The sequence below is a fragment of the Oryctolagus cuniculus genome, chromosome 8 (assembly GCF_051225735.1).
Source record: "Oryctolagus cuniculus isolate XC-2025 breed Fujian yellow rabbit chromosome 8, ASM5122573v1, whole genome shotgun sequence".
Taxonomy (NCBI): Eukaryota; Metazoa; Chordata; class Mammalia; order Lagomorpha; family Leporidae; genus Oryctolagus; species Oryctolagus cuniculus.
Window position 1 is genome coordinate 67,201,793 of NC_142874.1, and position 25,404 is coordinate 67,227,196.

General features: G+C 37.4%; 1 pseudogene; it reads left to right on the forward strand.

Moving 5' to 3' along the window:
* The first annotated feature begins 4,641 nt into the window (after window positions 1-4,641).
* On the forward strand, window positions 4,642-4,719 carry LOC127483369 (U2 spliceosomal RNA; annotated as a pseudogene).
* The last annotated feature ends 20,685 nt before the right edge of the window (window positions 4,720-25,404 follow it).

Below are 25,404 nucleotides of genomic sequence, written 5' to 3' on the forward strand. Positions count from 1 at the left end.
AGACATTTAAGAAGAATTTATTCAAATCTTCTCAAGCAATTCAAAACAATTGAGAGAGAGGGAATCCTCCCCAGACTCCTTCTATGAAGTTTGCATCACCTTAATTTTTTAAAAAAAGAAAGATACAACAGAGAAAGAGAACTACAGACCAATATCCCTGATGAACATAGATGCAAAAATTCTCAACAGAATACAAGCTAATTGAATCCAACAACAGAAAAATCATCCACTCAGACCAAGTGGAACTTACCCCTGGTATGTAGAGATGGCTCAACATTCACAAATCAATAAATGTGATACATTCCATTAACAAACTGAAGATGAAAAACTCTATGATTATCTTAATAGATGTAGAGAAGGCATCTGATAAAATTCAACATACTTTCATGATGAAAACCTTAAGAAAATTGGGCATAGAAGGAACTTTCCTCAATACAATCAAGACAATTTATGACAAACCCATGATCAGCATCTTATTGAATAGCGAAATGTTGAAAGCCTTCCCCCAAAATCCAGAACCAGACAAGGATGCCCACTCTCACCATTTCTATCCATTATTGTCTTGGAAATTTTAGCCAGAGCCATTTAGAAGAAGAAGAAATCAAAGGACTACAATTTGGGAAGGAGGAAGTCAAACTATCCCTATTTGCAGATGACATGATTTTATATATAGGGTATTCAAAAGACTCCATTGAGAGACAATTAGAAAAAGAGTTTGGTAAAGTGGCAGGATATAAAATTAACACAGAAAAATCAATAGCATTTGTATATACACATAATACAATGGTTGAGAAAGAACTTCTAAGATTAATTCTATTCACAATAGCTACAAAATGGTTAAATGCCTTGGAATCATTTTAACCAAGGGTGACAGAGATCACTATGGGCAAAATTATAAAACATTAAAGAAGGAAATAGATGAAGACATTAAAAAATGGAAAAAATCTTCCTTGTTCCTGAAGTCCAAATCTTGTAGGCAGTGTATAGATGGATCTTTTTTCCTATCTATTCAGTCAATCTTTATCTCTCAATTGGAGAATTTAGTCCACTCACTATCAACTTTATTATTGATAAGTAATAATTTGTTCCTGTCATTTTCCATAAATATTCCTGTTTTTTTTTAGTGTCCTTTGCTTTTTACTAGGACATTTTCTTCTTCACATTCATTCATAATACTGATTGTCTGTTTCTATGTGTAATTCATCTTAAGTACCTTTTGCAGGTGACCGATTTTTTTCGATTTTTGCTTGTCTTGGAAGTTCTTTATTTCATCTTCATTTATGAATGAGCGTTTGGCTGGCTTCTAATTTTGGGCTATATCTCTTCATTCTCTCCTGGCATGTAGGGTTTCTTTTAGGAAATCTGCTGTCATTCCAATGAGATTTCCCTTAAAAGTGATCTGGCATTTCTCTTATATATTTTAGGATATTCTCTTTATGTTTTACTTTTGAAAGTTTTACTATTATGTGTCATGGTAAGGATATTTCTGATCATGTTTTTTAGGGTTTTATGTACTTCCTATATTGAATGTCCATATCTTTCTCTAAGGTAGGGAAATTTTCTGCTATAATTTCCCTGAATAGGTTGTCTAAGTTAATTCTTTTTTTCCATCCCTTCCGTATCACCTAGTTCTCATATATTTGGTCCCAAAACTATTTTGCAGTCTAAGTTTTCTTCTTTTTTTGTGTGTCTGACTGAGTTATATCTAAAGAACATTCTTCTAGATCAGATATTCATTCTTCTGACATACCAGGCCTGTTTGAATACTTTCCACTGTATTTTTGACTTATTTAATATTTTGGCTTTTTTTTTTTTTGACAGGCAGAGTTATAGACAGTGAGAGAGACAGTTGGTTCACTCCCCAAATGGCTGCCATGGCAGGCGCTGAGCCAATCCAAAGCCAGGAGCCTGGTGCTTCCTCCTGATCTCCCTTGCAGGTGCAGGGGCCCAAGTACTTGGGCCATCCTCCACTGCCCTCCCAGGCCACAGCAGAGAGCTGGACTGGAAGAGGAGCAACTGAGACTAGAACCTGGCATCCATATGGAATGCCGGCGCCGCAGGCAGAGCATTAACCAAGTGAGCCATAGCACCGGCCCCAATAGCCCAGTATTCTTGATATTTGCTGTCTGCCCTCAGTTGGGGACAGTTGGTAAAGACAGTCCCTTGCTTTTACTAGAGTGGTTGCACCTGAATTTTGGATCACTAGAGCTCTCTACTGCCCTAGGGACGCATTTCAGGCCTGTGAGAGGCTGGAGCAGATGTAGGCTGAAACATTTGTCCATCCTAACAGAGCACAGGTTTTCCTGTGTGGTCACAACAGGTCTCTAGGTTCTACCTAAGAGTACAGACCTGGAAATAGGGATCTCTGGTTCAGTGTTGTGCTTGGTCTCAGTTCAGTGATGTCAGCACTTTTTATGACTGAGTAATATTCCATTGTGTATATGTACCACATTTTCTTTATCCATTCATTGATAGATGGACAATTAGGTTGTTTGAATTTTCTGGTAATTCTGAACATTGCCACATTAAACATGGGAATTCGGATATTTCTTTGACAAATAGATTTCATTTCCTTATATATGTATACCCAGTGATGGGGTTGCTGGATCACATGGCAGATATATTTTGAGTCTTCTGAGTAACCTCCATACTGTTATCCATAATGCTGCACTAATTTACTTTCCCACCAACAGGGCACAATTATTGCCTTTCCTGCTTCCTCACCAGCCTTTGTTACTTTTGATAATAGTCAATGTTCCTGGATTAAGATGCTATCTCATTGTGATTTTGATTTGTCTTTCCCTGATGATTACTGATGTGAAGCATTTTTTCAGGCACTCTGCTACAGTATACATGACTCCCAAGTGACAGCTTAGCTGCTATGCCAAATACTCTCCCTATAGTAAGCAATTTTAAACTAGATATAAAGATATAAAGCTTTTTTTTTGCCAGGCAGAGTTAGACAGTTTGAAAGTTATAGACAGTGAGACAGACAGACAGAGAGAAAGGTCTTCCTTCGATGGTTCATCCCCCAAATGGCCACTATGGCCAATGCGCTGCGCTGATCCAAAGCCAGGAGCCAGGTGCTTCCTCCTGGTCTCTCATGTGGCTGCAGGGCCCAAGCACTTGGGCCATCCTCCACTGCACTCCCGGGTCACAGCAGAGAGCTGGACTGGAAGAGGAGCAACCTGGACAGAATCCAGCGCCCCAACTGGGACTAGAACCCGGGGTGCTGGCGCCACAGGCGGAGGATTAGCCTAGAGAGCTGCAGCACTGGCCAGATATAAAGCTTTTTAAAATATTTATTTATTTATTTGAAAGGCAGAGTTACAGAGAGAAGGAGAGAGACAGAGAGAGGTCTTTCATCTGCTGCTTCACAAGAGGTTTCCCACATGGGTGTTGGGGGCCCAAGCACTTGTGCCATCTTCTGCTGCCTTCCCAGACACATTAACAGAGTGATATCAGAAGTGGAGTAGTTGGGGCTCAAACTGGGGATGCTGGTATTGCAGTTGGCAGCTTAACCTGATATGCCACACAGCAAGCCCTCAGATTTAAATTTAAATCTGTATTTGGGCAGGAACCAGACTGAGATGCCAATTTGAATCCCTGCAGAATGGTGGTTATTCCCCTCATTCTGGTAGCTATGAGAATATATCTTATAGGACATCCAACTGCTGGGAGAGTAACTGACAGAAGTCCCCAGCTCCAGACTCTAGCAGAGCATTTGTCCTGAGGCCATACTTCTCCCGGGCTACCTCCAGCCTGCAACTGAGTGCAGCAGGGACACTCTGGCAGGCCTGTAGCTGGGAGACAGTGCGTCTGTTTGTGCAACTGTGACAGTTTTTCTGGGACTTTCTTGAACCATACGGCAGTCTAGGGTGTGTCTGCCCAGCCTTGCTTCTGTGTGTTCTCCCTTGGAGCAATTCTTCCATCATATCTTGGTGTCTTTCCCAGCCTTCCCTGGCTTCCTCCCCATTTCCTCACATAGACATTTTTCCTTAATAAAACCCTTGTACGTTTAATCCCATCTTGGATGTACTTCTAGTAGGACATGGACTCATTTTCCCCTTAATTGATTGAAGTTGCAGATTAGAATTATTTAAAGGTTCTAATATAAATACAATTTTTGAGTATGTTTAATGTCTTTGATGTTTAAAGGTGGTAACTTTAAGCCTTTGCTCATTCTCAGGATGGCAAAGATCACTCATGATTACATGTTTCTGCTCAGTATTACAGCAGGTGCCATCTTTATGTATTTTTAAAAATAGTGAACACTGTTTTGTTAACTACTAAGTAGTTAAGTACATACTCTGTAGTTGACATAGTTTTAGGTTACACTGAGAGTATTACAAGGTTTTTATGATTGCTCTGAACTGGAGTACTGCACACTGACACATTACTATTCTTAAAGCAATGCAAGATTAGTTGTGTATTTAATGGGATATACAGAATTATCAATGTAGATTTACTTAGATACCAAAGCCTCATTGAAGTTGATTTATTTACAAATAATATTTTTTCTTCAGTTGGAAAATTGAACTAATTTTATTTTGTATTCATAGCTCTTAATCCTCAGAATTATGAACACATTTAAGCCACACCCTTCATTCTAATCATGTTATTTTATGATATACTTAGTGTATTGCTTCTTGGCCTTTTGGCTAAGATCAAGTGTAGTATGATGTGCTTGTGTGAAAGGAATATCCTTATTTACCCTTTCTTCCTGGATTGTTACATTTGTCATAACTACTGTGATGGATATAAGTGAGAGGATAAATAGGTATTTGAGAACATGTAAATTTTTTTTAACTTTTATTTAATGAATATAAATTTCCAAAGTACAGCTTATGGACTACATTGGCTCCCCCCCCCCCCCGATGACTTCCCTCCCACCTGCAACCCTCCCCTTTCCCGCTCTCTCTCCCCTTCCATTCATATCAAGATTCATTTTCAATTTTCTATATATACAGAAGATCAGTTTAGTATACGTTAAGTAAAGATTTCAATAGTTTGCACCCACATAGAAACACAAAGTGAAAAATACTGTTTGAGTACTCGTTATAGCATTAAATCTCAATGTACAGCACATTAAGGACAGAGGTCCTACATGAGGAATAAGTTCGCAGTGACTCCTGTTGTTGACTTTACAAATTGACACTCTTGTTTATGGCATCAGTAATTTCCCTATGCTCCAGTCATGAGTTTCCAAGGCTATGGAAGCCTTTTGAGTTCTCCGACTCTTATCTTATTTAGACAAGGTCATAGTCAAAGTGGAAGTTCTCTCCTCCCTTCAGAGAAGGTACCTCCTTCTTTGAAGACCTGTTCTTTCCACTGGGATCTCACTCACAGAGATCTTTCATTTAGGGTTTTGTTTTGTTTTGTTTTGTTTTGTTTTTGCCAGAGTGTCTTGGCTTTCCATGCCTGAAATACTCTCATGGGCTTTTCAGCCGGATCTGAATACCTTAAGGGCTGATTGTGAAGCCAGAGTGCTGTTTAGGACATCTGCCATTCTATGAGTCTGCTGTGTATCTCGCTTCCCATGTTGGATTGCTCTCCCCTTTATTTATTCTATCGGTTAGTATTAGCAGGCACTAGACTTGTTTATGTGATCCCTTTGACTCTTAGTCCTTTCATTATGATCAATTGTGAACTGAAAATGATCACTTGGACTAGTGAGATGGCATTGATACATGCTACCTTGATGGGATTGAATTGGAATCCCTGGTATCTTTCTAACTCTACCATTTGGGGCAAGTCAGGTTGAGCATGTCCCAAATTGTACATCTCTTCCCTCTCTTATTCCCACTCTTATATTTAATAGGGATCACATTTCAGTTAAATTTTAACACTTAAGAACAACTGTGTATTAATTACAGAATTAAACCAGTAGTATTAAGTAGAACAGACAAAAAAAATACTAAGAGGGATAATGTATTAAGTTGTTCATTAACAGTCAGGGCTATGCTGATCAAGTCACCGTTTCTCATAGTGTCCATTTCACTTCAACAGGTTTCCTTTTTGGTGTCCAGTCAGTTGTCACCGATCAGGGAGAACATATGATATTTGTCCCTTTGCGACTGGCTTATTTCACTCAGCATGAAGTGTTCCAGATTCCTCCATTTTGTTGCAAATGACTGGATTTCATTGTTTCTTACTGCGGTATAGTATTGTAAAGAGTACATATCCCATAATTTCTTTATCCAGTCTACCGTTGATGGGCATTTGGGTTGGTTCCAGGTCTTGGCTATTGTGAATTGTGCTGCAATAAACATTAGGGTGCAGACCGCTTTTTTGTTTGCCAATTTAAATTCCTTTGGGTAAATTCCAAGGAGTGGGATGGCTGGGTTGAATGGTAGGGTTATCTTCAGGTTTCTGAGGAATCTCCAGACTGCCTTCCATAGTGGCTTGACCAGTTTGCATTCCCACCAACAGTGGGTTAGTTTTATACTTTTCCTATTTTTGAACTTGTACTTAGGAAATCAGAATGAGCATTATGAGAGAATGAATTAATCACAGCAACTGTAGGAGGAGAATCTGGGAAGGAAGGGTAGAAAATGGAAATATCACAAATCATTCTGTGAAGCAATGGTGTGAGGACATCTATGGTAGAGCCTTCAAAAGGATCTAGAAAGCCAGGCATGTCAGCTGCCAGTAGAGTCTTGAAGAAAAGTTAAAGGAGAAGGCTATGAAGGGGCATTGCCTCTGGACCTGGGGTGAACTTAGAATTTCTTTTGGTCAATATCGCTGCTGGTGAGAAAGAAGAGCTGTGGGTAGAGTAACTAGAGAGAAGACAAGCTATTACAATTTGACAGATTCGGAGTGTGTGTTGCACTACATCTAACTTTGGTAATCGTCAGAAAAAAATGGCTACTGCTTCAGTCCTCCATGCAGAGATCTTTTTTTTTTCATCTGGAATCTAGAATCCTACAGAGAAGCTTTTTTTTTTTTAAGATTTATTTATTTATTTGAAAGTCAGTTACACACAGAGAGAGAGGTCTTCCACGTACTGATTCACTCCCCAGTTGGCCGCAATGGTCAGGGCTGCACCAATCTGAAGCCTGGATCCATGAGCTCGTGGGTGCAAGGGCCTAAGGACTTGGGCCATCTTCCACTGCTTTCCCAGGCCATAGCAGAGAGCTGAATCGGAAGGGGAGCAGCAGGGACTAGAACCGGTGCCCATATGGGATGCCAGCACTGCAGACGGCGGTTTTATCCTCTTTGCCACAGTGGGGGCCCTGAGAAGAGGTTTTATAAAACACTGTTCTAGCTTACTCAAATCAGCACAGTACAAAAGCAGCACAATATCCATTGTATCAACTTTTTGAGTTTCCATTGCTGCTTTAATTTATTCATTGTAAGATTTTATCTCCATCATGTCATTTAGTAAATTCTTTTTACCCATGAATCTATGTCATAAATTCAATGATAATACCTTTTTTCTCTTTTTTTCTTTTTTGGACAGGCAGTTAAGACAGTGAGAGAGAGAGAGAGAGAAAGGTCTTCCTTTTTCTGTTGGTTCATCCCCCAAGTGGCCGCTACAGCCGGTGCGTTGCCCCAATCCAAAGCCAGGAGCCATGCAGGTGCAGGGCCCAAGGACCTGGGCCATCCTTCACTGCACTCCCTGGTCACAGCAGAGAGCTGGACTGGAAGAGGAGCAACAGGGACAGAATCCGCCGCCCCATCTAGGACTAGAACCTGGGGTGCCGGCGCCGCAGGTGGAGGATTAGCCTAGTGAGCCATGGCGCCGGCCATGATAATTTCTTAAACATTGTTTTCATTAACCAGTCGACTTCATTGTTTCAGGGACATACTATTTCCTGAACTTTTACCTTCCTCATGGGCTAGCCCTCTTCATTCTGTTTTGCACTGTTCTTCCTCTGCTCTTTATGTATTGGAGTGACCTACAGCATTTTTAATGCTCCAGTGCCACTTCTTTTCTACTTGGTATCACCATTTCCATTGTTTAGATAGCAGTGTATTTTGATCACTCCTACGTTTATATTATTAGCCCTAATATCTCCTCTAAAACCCAATCTTGCATGTACAGTTTCCTGCTTAATATCCCTACTTTAGTGTTTAATGGATGTCTCTGTGTTGCACCAAGCATTGGCTCCTATGATCTGGAAACACTAGTTACTTCTCAAAGACATCAGTGTCGTGATTATATTACAGATGTTATCCCTTCTGTATTTTGATATTCTTTCTCAATTCATCCTGCTTGAAACTCTGAGATGTTCTTTGGACTCTGAGATGCCACCTCTTTATTTTTCACTTTTATTTTTGGCAACTCTTCTAAAATGTCTGCTATTGTTACTTTTATATACTTTTAGTGGGCCAAGAACAGAAGGCACTGAAACTAAGTTCATCTGGGACATGTAGACATTCTTAGTTTGGGAGGCATTATGTTGAGAGAATAAAAGAGGATTTTATGAGAAAAGGTGTGAAAGTAGGTGATGTCTTGAGCTACTTTGATATTGTGAACGCATTCTTTCATCTACGTTGGTTTGCTTTGTATTAGGGTCTAAAAAGTGCAACATATATTAAGCTCAAGAAATCACTAGAAGGCTTGAGTAAACTACTAATTACCTATTCTAAAACTATCTCTGATAGATAGAATATAGTGCTACACATATATTTTGGGCTTTTATGATATTCTTCCTATTCTAACTTAGTTTCCCATATGTCAGTTGAATTCTTTTTTTCTTCCTTATTCAGTAACAGCTATCAACTTTACTGTAAATGCTGAAGATTGTATGGTTGGGTAAAATAATTCAATCTAAGATATTGCAGATTCAATTATGGTTAAATGTACTAAAAGTAACCCAACCAACCAACTTGATCGCAGTTCAGTAATCTTGATTTTTTTTCATATAATTTAAGGTTTTAACTGGAAAGGGTGAATACTATCTTTTTCATTCACTGATTTAATTTACTGTGCAGAATATGGTGGAGGAACTATTTTTTTAATATTTATTTAATTATTTTAAAGGCAGAGTTAGAGAGAGGCAGAGAGAGATAGAGAGTGGTCTTCCATCCACTGGTTCACTCTCCAGATGGCCACAAGAGCCAGAGCTGTGACTATCCAAAGCCAGGAGCTAGGAGCTTCTTCTGGGTTTCCCACACAGTGCCCAAGGACTTCGGTCATCTTCTACTGCTTTTCCAGGCCATAGTAGAGAGCTAGATTGGTAGTGGAGCTGCCAGCACTCCAGCTCCCATATAGGATGCCAACACTGTAAGTGATGGCTTTATGCGCTATGCCACAGTGCCAGCCCAAGGAACTATTTTTTTAATTCTTATTTTTAATATATAAAGGCTGATTTCTAATTTTTGCCTTTTGGGGGTTCTTAGAACCAAGTGGATTATGGCAATTGGCTAGTCTATGAATATAAATTTGAGTTTAGAATTAAAAAAAAGGAAGACTCCTATATTCGCAATAATAGTTGTCAGAATTAGGTAGTAGATATAAGATTGATTTTGTTTTAATACCACAGGATCAATATTGTTTCTTATAGAGGAAGATAATAACATGGTTTAAAAGATGGGCCATTATGCCCTGAGGAGATGGTTGCAGGTCTTGGTAGTTGATTCAGCAGACCCTTTATCATAATGTGAACTCCCAGCAATTATATTGTAAACACAGTGGGATTCTTTTATCCGAAGAGGCATCCCTTGTAGCATTTTCCTAGCTACTTTGAGAACAGAAGCAGCAAAGTCAGATACAGAGTCTCATACCAGAAGGAAAACTGCATGTTTTGGACCTAAATTCAAGCTGTTTCTGGTACTAGAGTAGTGTTTTACAAATGAGTGACATTTTTCTGCTGTGGTCTAATATTAATACATTTTCACAATGGAAACCTGATGGATTAGATCATTTTCCTAGGTTTGTATCTCAGGGGATAACTAACCTATGTTGCTTGTTTTAATTGAATTACCACATTTTCCCTGTGATTAAATGACTGAATTATGAAGACTTATGGGACTACATTTTAGTGCAGCATACATTAATATGAGCAATGAGGGGACACATATGATTCTACTTTGAGTAAAATCGTTTAGTAGCAAATGTTTCACTTCTTCCCTTGTCTTTCTAGAGAAAACAGAGTGTCAGCACAGCAGAGCATTAAAGAATAGAACTTCCTGTATTGCACTCAATGAGTTGAGAAGAATATCTTTGAGATTTTTTTTTTTAAACTTGGACTATGGAAGGAGATTCCAGGTAGGGCCAATGTTTCTAGAGTAATGATGCCGGCTGACTCTTGTTCCTATGAAAATAAGAACACTCACCATTTTGTTTCTCCCCACACATCAGGCATATTTTCAAGCAGTTATATAGATCCACCAACTCATCATTATGGATAAACATGGGATATCTAATAAAATTATGTCTGGCCACTTAAATTCTTAATGCAGAATAGATGGTACAACATTTCCTTTCTTAGTTTCATCATGATAGCCTCAAAGTCAAAATTAATCAGGCCAAAGTGAAAAAGAATATATCTTGATTTGTACTTCAGAAGCATGTCCCAAACTATAGTTATTAAACTAAGTTTATAAAGGCTCCCAAACTGTAGAAAACATTGTGCGTTATTTGCCAGAGTTATTATACTTAACTTACATCTAAGATAACCTGGTGTTTAATTTTCTGTTTTATTTTAATTAATAACTTTAATCTAAAACTATACATTTTTCCGTAATATGAATTTAATTGAATAGAGCATGGGAAGTACTGTAGGTTTACATTTGTTAGGCTATCCTATTTTAAAAATTATTTATTTATTTATTTGAAAGTCAGAGCTGGAGGGAGGGAGAGAGAGAGAGAGAGAGAGAGAGAATGAATAAATATTTTTCATCCACTGGTGGTCACAACAACTGGGACTGGGCTCATCTAAAGTCAGGAGCCAGGAGCTTCCTCTGTGTCTACCATATGGGTGGCAGGGGCCCAAGCACCTAGGCCATATTCTGCTGCTTTTCCCAGGCCACTATCAGGAAGCTTCGTCGAGAGTCGAGAGTGGAGCAGCTGGGACTCTAACTGGGACCCTTATGGGATGTCAGTACTACCTGCTACACCTCAGCTCTGGCCCCTAGGCTATCCATAAAAAGAAAAAATCTAACATCTTTGAAACATTGTAACAAGGGTCCTGGTTCTTTTCTTTGGCTTTTTCTGAGAAGAAAACATTTACAAAGGAAAAAAAATCAAGAAAATAATGTTTGTGTGTTTTTTTTTTTTCAGTGACTGAGAGATAGTGGTAGTATAGGGAATTAAGGCTAGATTTGGATTCAAATTCTGATGCTTATTATTTGTATGTGTTGAGAGCTAGTTCTTTCATCTGCATAGTGGGATTACCAGTCCTTACTTCACAAGATTTTTGTGATTAAAATAAATGCTATTTTTGAAGGGCCCCATATGTGTCATGTAGTAAGTGCTCAGTAAATGTGACTCCCCCCATGCCCACCCCAGTCTGTAAATTTTCACCATGTGTGAATGAGAGAAAAACCAGGAAAATCTTCCTTTTACATGGATATTCTGTTGCCTTTTAAAGCCATATTATATTTGAGGAAAATTACTCTAGCAGATTCTGTAAATAAAAGCATGCATTTGGTTTATTAAGTTTCTAGTTAAGAGATGTATTCCCTAGCTCATTTAAATATTTTGAGAAATGTACTGTTATATTTAAACATGAAATGTGCCTCCCCTGTTCTTCAAGAAGCTTTTCCAGTTGCCTGTCTTCAAGTTAGGAAATGATGAGATTCAAAGCATTCTGGCCCGAAGACACTGACATTTCTGAGCCGACCACAAAAGTTCATTTAACTTCTCTAAATGTCTCCGAACCTTCACATGTAAAACATTTGGGCATTGGATTTAGTCAAGTGACATAGTGCCAGCCTTCTTTGTTGTGCCATTTGTCAAACTCTGATTTGTAGAGTACAGACTTTCCAAGCTTGACTTCTCTTCTCAGATGCTGCATGCCATTCAGAGTATCTCATTCCCCAATGTTTGTGTTCTTTTTTGCCCATGATTCACTTCCTGTTCTGCCCAGCTTCATATCATCATATTTATTGTGTTTGTGGTTTATGTCCTTCTTTAAGACATTTTTTTTCATAAGCTAGAGTTTAGGGAAGGAAATATCAAGTCCGACTCACTTAGGGAAGCTTCAATTTATATTTCTGGCAAATATTTGCCACATATAATACTAGTGGCATTATCGTAGTGTGTCTCTGGTTGGTAATAGTTTTAGTCTTGACCTTTCAGTGTAAATAAATAGAATCTCACAGTTTGTAACCATGGAGAAAGCAATAGTTTACAAACGTTTATACACAGCTATAAAGCTTCCCTGGAGGAAAATGGATGCAACCAAAGGGAAGATAAATTATCTTTAAAGATGTTTCTCAGATTGGATTGTTCTTAATAAATAACTCGGTTCCACACATTTTCCTTCTTTGAGCCAAATTCTGCCTTTGGTTCTTGGCCTATTCTGCTTGCTCACAGAGGGAGGTCCACATGGGAAAGCATGCACTTGCCTCAACTTTAAGGAATTTAGAAAAAGTAAAAATATACATTGAAATGAATAGATCTTCACAGCAATTGACGGGTTTTATTGAGTTCTGACTATGTGATCCTCACTTGGTAGGACCTTATTAGAAAGATATGCACAATAACAATGGATAGTAGACAAAGTCATACCTGAGGACCACATACAACTGTACAACAGTGCCTCTCAACTGAGATTTTTGCCTCCAGTTATGTTAGGCAATGTCAGGAGACATTTTTGATTGTCAAAACTAGTGGAGAGTTGCTGCTGACATCTAGTTTGCAGCCCTTGTAGTATGTTTATTAACCCACAAAGCACAGGCCAGTTTCTATAATGAAGAATTACTTGGTCCAGTAGTGCTAAGTAGAATAACCCTGAAGTAGAGAAGCCCTGATGTGGAATTATCAAGGCAATGGCAGACATTTGGCTTGGCAGTGAAGCCACTGGTTGGGATACTCGCATTCCAAATTAGAGTGCCTGGATTTGAGTCCCAACTCTGCTGTTAATTCCTGCTTCCGTATATCCTGCAAACAGCAGGTGATAGCACAAGTGGTTGGGTCTCTGCTATCCATGTGAGAGATTCAGATTGAATTCCTTGCTCCTGACTTCAGCCCTGGCCAATCCAGATATCTAGATGTTGTGGGCATTTGGGGAGTGAATCACCTTATGGAAGACTCCCCTGTACCCCTACCTTTCAAATAAATAAGATAATTTTTTAGAATATTAGGTGAGAGAGTTCAGCAGGTGGAAATGCTTATTTTTGCAAAATTCTGTAAGACCATGATAATATAAATAGTCCTTGAAATTTCAGCCAGAGCCATTAGGCAAGAAAAAGAAATCAAAGGGGTAGGAAATTGGAAAGGAGGAAGTCAAACTATCCCTATTCATAGATGACATGATTCTATATTTAGGGGAACAAAAAGACTTCACTATGAGATTATTGGAACTCACAGGAGAGTTTGGTAAAGTTGCAGGGTATAAAATCAACAAAGGAAAATCAAAAGCCTTTGTAGACACAGACAATGCCATGGCTGAGAAAGAACTTCTAAGATCAACCCCATTCACAATAGCCACACAAAAATTAAATACTTTGGAATAAATTTAACCAAGGAGGTAAAAGATCTCTATGATGAAAACTATAAAGCATTAAAGAAAGAAATAGAAAAAGACACAAAAAATGGAAAAAAATCTTTCATATTTGTGAATTGGAAGAATTAATATCATCAAAATGTCCATACTACCGAAAGTAATTTACAGATTCTATGAGATCCCAATCAAAGTACCAATGACATTCTACTCAGATCTAGACCATGATGCTAAAATTCATACTGAAACACAACAGACCCTGAATAACTAAAGCAATCTTTTTTATTTATTTTTTTGAGAAACAGTTACAAAGAGAAAGAGATAGAGAGAAGTCTTCTATCTGCTGGTTCACTCCCCAGATATCTACAACAGCTACAGCGGAGCTGATCCAAAGGCAGGAGACAGGAGCTTTTTCTGGGCCTCCCATGTGGGCGTAGTAGCCCAAGCTCCGCCATCTTCATGGCTTTTTCAGATCATTAGCAGGAAACTGGATCAGAAGTGGAGCAGCTGGGACTGGATTCAGCATCATAGAGGCTTAACCTACTATATCATAGCACCGGCCCCAGCTAAAGCAAACTTAAACAACAAAAACAAAGCCGATTTCAAGTTCCAAAACCAAATACCAGATTCCAAGATATATTACTGGTCAGTTAGAAACAAATCAGCCTGGTAATGGTAGATACTAATGGAGCATAATAGAAACTTCAGAAACAAATCTTCACATCTACAACAAGCTAATCTTTGACAGAGGAGGCAAAAATCAATCCCTGGAGAAAGGACAGTCTCTTCAACAAATGATGTTGAGAAAGCTGGATCTCCACAGGCAGAAGTATTAAACAAGACCCCTACCTTACACCCTATACAAAAATCAACTCAAAATGGATCAAGGATCAAGTTCTATGCCCTGATACCATCAAATTCCTAGAGAATGTTGGGGAAATTCAGCAAGACATTGGCATAGAAAAGGCTTCTTAGAAAACATCCCAGAAGCACACACAATCAAAGCTGAAATAGACTAATGGAATTACATCGAACTGAGAAGCTTCTGCACTGCAAAGGAAACATTCAACAGAGAAGAGATAACCTATAGAATAGGAGAAAATACTTGCAAACTGTGAATAAAGGGTTAACATCCATACGCTATAAAGAGCTCAAGAAATTCAACAACAAAATAAACAATCCACTTAAACAAATGGGCAAACTACTTGAACAAGCTTTTTTCAACAGAGGATATTTAAATGGCGAAAGACACATGAAGAAAATGCTCAGGATCACTACCCATCAGATAAATGCAAATCAAAAACACAGTAGGGTTTCACCTTACCCTAGTTAGAATGGCTCTCATAGAGAAATCAACAAACATTGACATGGATAAGCATGGAAAGGTACCTTAATCCATTGTTGGTGGGATTCTAAACTAGTACAGCCTTGTGGAAGACAATATGGAGATACCTCAGAAAGCTGAAAATACATATGACATATGATCCTACAATGCCACTCCTGGGGATACACCCAAACCAAAAGAAGTCAGCATATGAAAGAGTGATCTGTACTCATATGTTCATTGAAGCTCATTTCATAAAAGCTAAGATATGAAATCATCCCAGTTGTCCATCAACTGAAGACTGGATACATAAGCTGTGATATATATGCAGAGTGAGGGTAGGATGGGAAATACTACTATGTCCCTAGATTTGTATATAGTAATTACATGAAATGTGTTTACCTTAAATAAAAAAATTAAAAACATAAATAACTCCTTTAGAAAATGTTCTCTCATGTCTTTGAAGAAATTGGAGGCTATATATCCAATTTGTTCTTGCTTTTGAGTAGTTGAAATATGAGTATCAGGGATGTTCGGGAAAGAGGCTCTTGAGTTTTGACTTATAGTCTTTTCCTCCTTTAATACAGATAAGGGAGTCTATGAGCCTTGAAGTAACCAATATCCATGACATGCATACTTATGTCTTTAATCAATGTTTCCTCTACTTATTCCAAAAATTTTATGGAAATCATATCCTGGTAGGTGCACTACCAATCCATCATAGATGACAAGACAAGCCAGTAAGGCCAGATTTAACAACCCTGTCAGTTATTTTCACATTTGTATAATGAAGAGAATAGATCTCATGAGAGAGAGGGTTGAGGGGTGTAGGAACATGAGGAAGAAGAGAGTGAGTGACAGAAGATGGAGGGAGGGAGGGAAAGGGAGAGAAAACAGAAGAGGTTCATGTTCTCATCTTATAAGTTTAATTATTGTTAAGTAAGCTAAATATGATTGACCTAGGTTTTTTTTTCTTTCTTTATAGATAGTACACAGTTTATCAATTATTACACCTTGATACTAAGAGTAACCATACAGGGTCTTATCTTAAATATCAATTTAAAGGCATACAAATTGTTTTTCCTGTAGTTCAAGCATTGCTCTTGCATTTCACGTTAATAGATACACTCTTCCCTGTGGCAAACTACTGAATTGTAAAACTAGTGCAAAGTACTTCTACAGTTTATGATGAGCAACTGACAAGAGGGATTAAATCAGGAGCCCAGACACTCTACTCAAATTGACTGGAGTCACTGCTGCAGAAATGCCAGAGCAGTGTCTGTGCATTTTTTCTCTCCTCTCACTGCCTAATTGAGAGAGGCATTAATGTAGTGAAGAGTGCCGAAAGCAAAATGCCAGTTTTGTGAAACAGGAAACAGATATATCCAATTATTTATTTTTGTTGGACTACCAACCATGATACAGCAGAACAAATGCGGCTGCTGCTTTGCTTGTGCTATAGTTAAAGCGTAATTAAGCAGCCAATAGCTCTGAACACCCTCCCTCCTCTCCTTCCTCCAGAAAACTCATGGTTCTATCTAATCAATACAGAATCATTTGATCAAATTGAATAAAATGTTCAGTATCCATTTTCGTCTTCTGCATTGAGGGATATATAGTGAAGAAAGAGAATTCTGTTGTCCATGTTTCATGTTGCCTTTAGGATTAGGCAAGTGATTCTTGCTTGTTTCCCCAAACTGTTTTGGATGAAACTTTCTAAAAAGATAAATTGCAAGTATGGAATAGTGTTTAGGGTTAACATGAAAGAGGATGGGACAGGCCAAAGTATCATCATTAAATACGATGCACGTGTCATACTGGCTCATGTTAATTAGCCTGTCTGTGAAAAGCAAGGAGTGCAAAGTGACTGTGGGAAAGTGACTTGGTGATTCGCTATTGTGGGTCAGTCACAAAAGGAGAATTGTCTATTGTGAAAAAGTAGAAAATGGGAAATCAAAGAATCTGTTAGAATTTAGAGATGGTGGTGGTTAAGAGGGATGACCAGGAAAAAATCTAAGCTCTAATGGTTGATTTCTGAAAGTATAATTTGAAATTTTCTCTCCAACATTCTAAATGAGTCTAAAATGAGAAGACTGGAATTTTGTAAACAGTTTTTAAAAATTTAAATAAGGTGAACAAATTTTATGTATTTCATATATATGGATTTAGGAGCATTGTGATACTTCCCACCATAACTCCCCACTCCCCCAGTTCCCACCATCCCTCCTCTTTCTATTCTTTTAATTTTCATAATGATTGAAATTTTATCACTTAAATCATTCTTTCATCCTTATTCACATTGTTCAGATGAGTGAACTTTAAGAATTGATTAAAAAGCACATAGGAACATGCTCATATATCAGATAACAGAATTTATTTTCAATAGAGCTCCTAGAATAGAGAGAAGAACCACATGAATTTATGAACTTGCCATTCACTTCCTTTATTCACTTGTTCTCCCTAGGTGCTGATGCTGCATGCTTGTTACTTGTTTGGGTCGGACACAAGTAGTAGTCACAAATATAGAATATAAATTAAAATTATTCCAACAAATGAAAGCCACACTTAAAGAGCTCACTCTGACTTTAATAATAGTGTAAGAAAGTATTAAGATAAAACACAATGTCACCACACCAGGATCTGCCATAGACATGTAATTTAGTTATACAAATTTTATCTATTAGTACAATTAATGTCCATTCAGTGACTAATGACCAGAACGTGAAGAGTGAAGTACAGTACAGCTTTTAAGGGAAAATGCCATTCATATTAATATGAAAAAGCATGAGGTACTTTATTCTCTAAATTACTTTTATTCTGTGTTGTGCTTCATGTTCCAAATACATGAGATGCCAAATTCCTCATTAGGGCAAATTTCTTGCTTTTCAGGTGCCCCGCTAATGACTTTCAGAAATATGAGTAGGTAGTGGTGACACAACAGTGATTAAGACTGAACCCTACTATTTTTTCTTCTTTTATTTCCTTTTTCCATCTCTCCTTCTCTCATCCCCTCCCTCCCTTCTAACTAATCAATGTCAGGCATTGAGTTGGTGCTGGTGACAAAGGCGATAAGGCAGAAATCATTTTTGACCCATATGACTTATCATTGTCTTAATCTTCACCATTTCTCTCAGGTACAGACTTTGATATTTTAAAGCTTTAGCATTACGAGATAAGGTTCTCACATTAACTAGTAAAGACTGAAGTACTGGAATACAGAAAGAAAAACACAAACACTCAAGGCATCAATGTACTTCCCTACTGAACTTAACATTTCAAGGGTGCCTAGATATTTTGATATAACTGAGGAATACTGAGTTTTGATTGATATTCAACCAGTGAGAATCATGGAATCAAGTGACTGAAATAGTTTCTTAGAAAATAGTCATTGTATTCCTCTGCTTTCACAGACTGTAACGTGCTGAACTAGATGGAGGTGGATGAGAAAGAATGAAGTGGCCAGTGTTGATCTACACATTTATCTTTTTAGATGCATTCAATGTAATGTTATTTGTAAGCACCAAACTTCTTCGTCTGATGAAATGCATCAGACTACAGGTCCTGGAAAATTCTCTTACTATGTGTGCATAAGCCAGTTGCTTTTCAATCACATTGAATAGTTTCCTCTTCCATATTGTTTACTTACTTATTTTTGAAGGAGGAAGGGAAAAATATTCCATCTACTGATTAATGCCCCAGAGGCCCACAATAGCCAGGGATTGGGCAGGCCGAAACCAGCAGTCTAGAACTCAATCCAATCTCTCATATGGGTGGCAGGGGCCCAAGAACTTGAGCCATCACCACTGTCTCCCAGGGTGTAAATTACCAGGAAGGAATTGGAAGCAGAGCCAAAATTCAGAATCAGGCACTCCGATATATATGCATGTGTCCCAAGTGAGGGCTTAACAGCTGCACCAAACATCCACCCTCAGAACCTCCTTTTTTAAACAAAATAGTACAGTATGACATTCTTGGACATGATTTGATAAAAGTTTCTTTTATTTTTCTAAGGATAATTTGCTGTGCTTGAGCTGTAAGCTTAGAGTACCAAATAAAGGATACAGTATTGAGTATCATATTGAAATGTATGGACTTCCTTTATTTAAAATCAAATATCCTATACTATCATCTGTCTTCTAGTTATTCAGAGGGGATATGGGATAGCAGGTATGTTGTTAGATGAGAATTTAGAAAACAACATCTTGAATCTTTCATATATTAAGCATGCAATCTTGGGCAAGTAATAAAACCTTTGAGTCTCAATTTTCTCATCTTTGTTAACTTCCTCATAGACTTGAATATAAAAGTGAGAATGTATATGAAAATATCTTCACTGCTGTGATACATCATCAATGTATAAGTTGTTAGTTTGGTACAAGCACTAACTATATGCCTGACTTTAAAAAATGTGTTATAATCGAAAGGGAACCATAAATATAAGCTTCTCAATTTCTAATTCATAATGTAGAGACAGATATATAGCATCAAATATATCTATGACCAGAATATATCTTTCCTCATTGATTACAGATCCCTAATAGACACAATGAGCTATGGCTAAAATCAGAATTCTTCAGAGAAGTTTAATATGTTTTGACCTGATTTATTTAATAACACTGTGCTAGTTTTGAAGATATAAGGATAAATATGACATAGTATTTTTCATTTGAGAGTGTAAAATCCAGTTTGGGTCAGCCATATGAACCAATAATTTCAAATTAACATAAGTCCAATAATATAAAGCAAGAGAAAATTTCAGAGTTAGTACAACTGGAAAAGGAAAACAATAAAATACACATTTTAAACATATGTTTTCCTCATTATACTTTCTTAATTAAATAATGTTTTTACTAGTGTTAAAATGATTTGAGAAGTTATAGAAGTATGTACATGATATCTGTATATCAGAATCCATATTTTTTCTGAGGGTAGAATTGCAACTGCTTATTTCATTGGTTTATAAGACTATATTTCAGACATTGTTATGATTTGGTTGTAAAGATAACAATTTTTAAATAACCAAATGAGATGGATGAGAATGGGGAAATTGCTTTTAAAAATATTCTACCACCTCTCTGTGATGTTTCTTAACTTCTCCCCGAAATATCCCATATTCTCCCTTTCCCATCAACCCTTTTATCCTTATTTTTTTCTTTTCCCTGTTCATCTATTCATAACATTTTTCTTCTGCCTTGTAATTTTCAGATTCCAACCAGATATCACCCTATAGAGCTGAATACTGAGGAGTTTTGGCCCAAACTAGTTAGCTATCATTTGACTTCTTTCCTACAATGTTCATGTCTCCTTTGTGGAGAATCTCTCTGCTTCCTTTCATATATGTCTGGGAAGTGTTTAACAGCTAAAGAGTCAGGATTTGTGTGGGCAGGCATAATACAGACTCTTAGTCTAAAGTTAACAGCACCACCACAAATAGCAATAAATGGCTTAGTCTGATAATAAGCAATTGGAGAAAAGACGACCACAACCACATTCAAGAGAGTGGATGGGTCTCTGTCCCTGTTGGGAGTTAATGTGGCAGCCCTGTAGGAGGCAATGCAGTTTTATGGATGGGGCTTCCAGCTTTTAAAGTAATCTGCCTCTCATTATAAAGGTTTTCTAATGCTATGTTTAGGGAACTAAATCTGCAGATTGCACAAAGAGGAAAGGGGAAGTTGTGAATGTACTCAAGTAGTTGTAAATGATGAGAAGGAGCTGCTCCAGCCACCCATCTATTCTCAGGACCCTGGAGACTTTGAATAAATGCAGTCGCAGTATTTTTCCTACTTCTTACTATAAGGGATATTCTGTTGTTGTTTTGGTAGGTGGGAGAGGATGTTTTAGATAATGGAATGATCTGAGGATTGAAATGAATCTTTCAAGTACTGTGCTGTGAGGTTCCTGCTGATTTGGGTGAGTGTGAGGGAAATAGGAATCTTTGCTGTGTGGGAATTCCCTCTAGGGACTGGCAGAGTGAGCATTTGTAGCTGTAGGTGTGGAGGATTGGACCATTTTGGAGTTGACTTTGTCACAGGTATGTTCAGCCTGGAGTCTGTTGTGTGTGTCTTTTCCTTTCTGATCTAGAGTTAGAGGAACAGTGAGTGGGGAGACAAACATACAGACAGGATGGAGGAAGCAAGGTGGCTCCCTAGCCCATAGTAACCCTGAATGTATTTGTATTGAACTGCAGTCAGAGGAAAAGTTTATTTATGGGTCATACTTTCAGGGGAAATAAATGGAGTGCATATCAAAAATCAGGCTTATGCAGTCTGTGAATTTCCATCCATGATGCTGTGGTTGGCTTGAAGCGGTGATCTTCTGAAAGACTTGTATTGTCATTGAAAATTTAAAAAAAATGATTTTGGCAGGAAGAAGCTATCCACAGATCTCTGTGATCTGGAATTTGGTGAATGGATTTAAGATTTTCTTAAAAGAACCAAAAAACAATACTATGAGTGACACCTAAAGTTTTGTTCCTTGTTGAGCATCTTCGTTCTAAGGAGTTGAAAGTAATTTGATTTCTATTCACCCCACCATCTTTACAAAAGAGACAGGGCAAAGGTGAGGTAATTTAGCAAAAATTAATATAAAGAAGAGGAGAGAAATAACCTGAACATAGCGTGATCTGGATCAGAATGGGCTCCAGCCAAATTGGAAGGAAGGACACATTCTTTGAGCTAGCTCTGAACTTTCATATCTTTCCTGGGTCTTTCAATTGTTTTCCCCCAAGGCAGAGATCTACTGTGTTCTCTTGGATACTCTGGAAATGCTGTTCCTTTCTGGCTAACAACTGCATTTGAGAACTGTATGACCTCTTTTGCCCTGGTCTCATTTATTGTTTCCTCTGGAACTCATTGTTTGCTTGGCTGAATCAGGGTAACCATCTTCCAGATTATGCTTTGTCATGGAGGAGGCATGGGCCCTTCAAAGCTTTTTGTTTTCTAATGTTATGATACATGACACATCATACAAAAGCCTACTCTTAGTTGTTTGGAAGGTGCAAGCCAGCTTTGACTGAAGTGTTTATTATTGCAATCCCCATGGTATGTATTAGCCAAATAAATTACTTTGGGCACTGCGAATGTAGAGATGCAAAATTTAATATAGTAGGACTATCTCAGTTATACATGTGTCTGGCATTGTGGTGCAGTGTTTAAGCCACCACGTGCATGCCGTTTGAGCACCAGTTCAGGTCTCAGCTGCTTCCTAACAGCTCCCTGCTAAATGTGTCTAGGCCCAAACACTTGTGCCCCTGCTACCCACATGGGAGACTTGGATGGAATTCCACGCACCTGGATTCAGCTTGGCAACTTGACCATTGTGGCCATTTGGGTAGTGAACCACCAGAAAGAAAATTCTCTCTCTCTGTCTCTCTCTCTCTCTCTCTCTCTCGTTTGTCGTCACTCCCTCTTTCTCTATAACTCTGCCTTTCAAGTAAAACAATTGATTCCATTGACTAATAAGTAATAGCCTTTTAAACAATGAATTAATTGGTTTTTGGAATAGTTTAACTTTTATTAGTTGTTTTTGTCATTTTCCTATTTTACAGCTGTTTCAACAACAGTTAAACAGGACATTCTGTATAAGTCTATCATTTTTAGTTCTTTTTTGTTTCCTTGGTACAGGATGATGTCAATGATGTGGGGATGCGATATCATATGGTGGTTTATTCTCAGGTTATTTTTATCAAGCCAATTCAAAAGAATAAATTATATGTCATATATCATACCTATTAATATTGTTTGAACACGCTTTTCAGGTACACATAATCTGTGCTTTGTAGAGTAGTGATTTATGTGGTTGGCTTAAGAAAGGGAGGTTGTTCAGGACTTAAACGCTCCTGTGGGTTTATTATGCATAAAATCCTGAGATTTAAACTTTTTATTGAAGTGGTTCCATGATCATGCAAAGCAAGTTATTCTTGGCTGCCTGTAAAGAAAGTAAAACACATTCTTGGTCTTATTTCTGTCTTTTATTCCTACCTGATGTCATCCTCAAATCGCACAATATCCTCAAACCAGGAGGTTACAACTAATTCCAAACAAACTTTATTAGGGACTTTCCTTCCTGCAGACATTTCCTAACAGAGGATATTCTATAAACATTCTCAGTGATCTTAGACAAGAGACAGTCCTAATGTTTGGTTCTCACTGGAAACCCTCAGCCTTGGTCTACTACACATGATTGTCAGTCAGAACCCTTCCTTCCCCCAACAAAATGTTGCATGGCATACTGAAAGACTTCCACTAAAGCAGACTCAAACAGATGAATGCAGATATACTGGAGAAATAAACAGAGGGAAAAAAATGGCACATTTTCTGGGAGTCAGTCAAAAGCAGTTGTGTTACTAGGGAGGAGGATAGCATATAATCATTTTTAGATTCCAATGCTGTTTACATATCTGAAATAATACAGTTGAATTCATGACATACGTGTAAAATAAAATAAATTAAAATAAGAAAAGAAATCATTGATGTGTGTCAACTCGCAGCCCCTAGGTTTAATTTTCTCTAGTTTCCAAGTTTACATTCTCCTAACTCAAACTATATAGTCGCTTTAGATACTTTGCATTTAAGGTTTGTTTTTGGCTTTTGTGGATAGTTATAATTTACATAAAAGGTTAAAGTGCAACTTGCAGCTTCTATCTTTCCAATAAGGATTTAATTTAGGTTTAATGGAACAGTTATCATATTTAATTAAATACTCATGGATTATGAGAAACGTATTTACTGAGGTTTACCAACAAGGTATAAAAATGTTTTTAATCTAAATTTGGCATTTAGCTAGTTTGTAGATTCTTCTGCAGAGAGATATATTTCTTTAGAGTTAATGATATGATTATTTTCCTGAGATTAAATTGTACGTGACAGTTAAAGGATTTGTATTTGCAATTGAGGTCCATAGTTATGATGCAGAGATGTGTGTGAATATGTTTTACATCAGTGAAGAGTGCATCTTCCAACGTCAATTATATGTTTAGAAATCAAGTGCTCTTTATTTATAGCTATAATCATTTTTTGAAATCTGACTATCTCAGGTAGTTAGAAAATTCTGATGCTAAAGCAATCTTCCCTTTTTTAAATCGATTTTTCAATATTCTATTTTGTCAGATATGTTATAACCTTAGGATGTTTTCTTCAAATCAACTCATGTCATCTATAGGACTGATTGTTTTCCTTCTAATTGTGTTCATTTTCCCCCACCAGAGTAAATAATATACTTGATTGAACCCACATTTTGTTTTGAGAGTCAATATTCCTCATCTCTCTTTTTGTATGAGTGATTAGAAGCCTCTTTTTTGTCTGTCTCCTCCTCCATCATTTTATCTGTAAAGCCTCCTCTGAGGACTTAAATACTGGCTTTCCACCACTGTGCTTGTCTGGAGTCAGAGATCTTAAGAGTGCTGAGTGAACTTATCTCCTGAGTTTCAGGGCACTTTTTAAAGACTACGTAGTGAAATAATGAGAGTCAGTAAAAGTAGAGAGTTGAGGACTTATCTGAAAAATATGACCAATACGTACAGCAAATCTGGATCATTTCATCTCTAATTTTACTCTTTCAATAACAGGATCACTTGAGTTTTGACACACGCATTAAATTTCCACTTCTTTGTATATACTAAGATGCAGCCAAAGGCAAGAAGTGATTTTGAGTTTTCTTTTTATTAAAGCAAAATATCTGAAATCCTTAATACATAAGCTTTTAGAACATACCTCGTTGTACTTTAAAGGAGAAGGAAAAAGAACCAAAGTTACTTGTGTGCTTAGGAAGAGAACACAAGGTGGCAGGGCCACAGCAGAAATAGCATTTCCATTGTCAGAATGCACACAAGGCAGGTTAGAGGTATGAATAGCCTTACATTCCCTGAGACTTGCATGGTTTCATTCCAATTTCTCGTATTGTACTCTTTACCAATAGCAAACTGCAAATCCCATTTGAAGCATGATAGATCTTGTTTTTTATTAAGTTAAAATATATAAGCCCAGCAGACAAGCATCTGTGACATTGTAAATTATTTATTTGAAGTCTGTTACATTATTTTTCTTAAATATGATGAAAACTGTATTTTAATTAAAATTATTCAGGAATAGTTGTATAAAATATAATATTTTTCAATGATCTAGGTCACTTGAATATTTCTGGTCCCTGTTTCATTTCAAGGTATTTTGATTCTTTTATAATTATTATCATTTTGTTAAGTAATAGAAAGGGCAAATATTACTGAACTTACATCTATATTTATTCAATTAAAGGATATAAAAAGTGGTGTTGGATATTTCAAGCTTTTTGGTAATAAACTGGAATTTATATTATGAAAAAAGGGAAAGTGATTATGCCAATTAAGGTGAGAATACTTCTATAAAACATAAATAACACAATTCAGTGGCTTAACACAATGGAAGTTTAATTCTTGGCAATGAAAAATTCAAAACAGGAATTTCTGGGTAGCAAACATCTTTCTTGAAA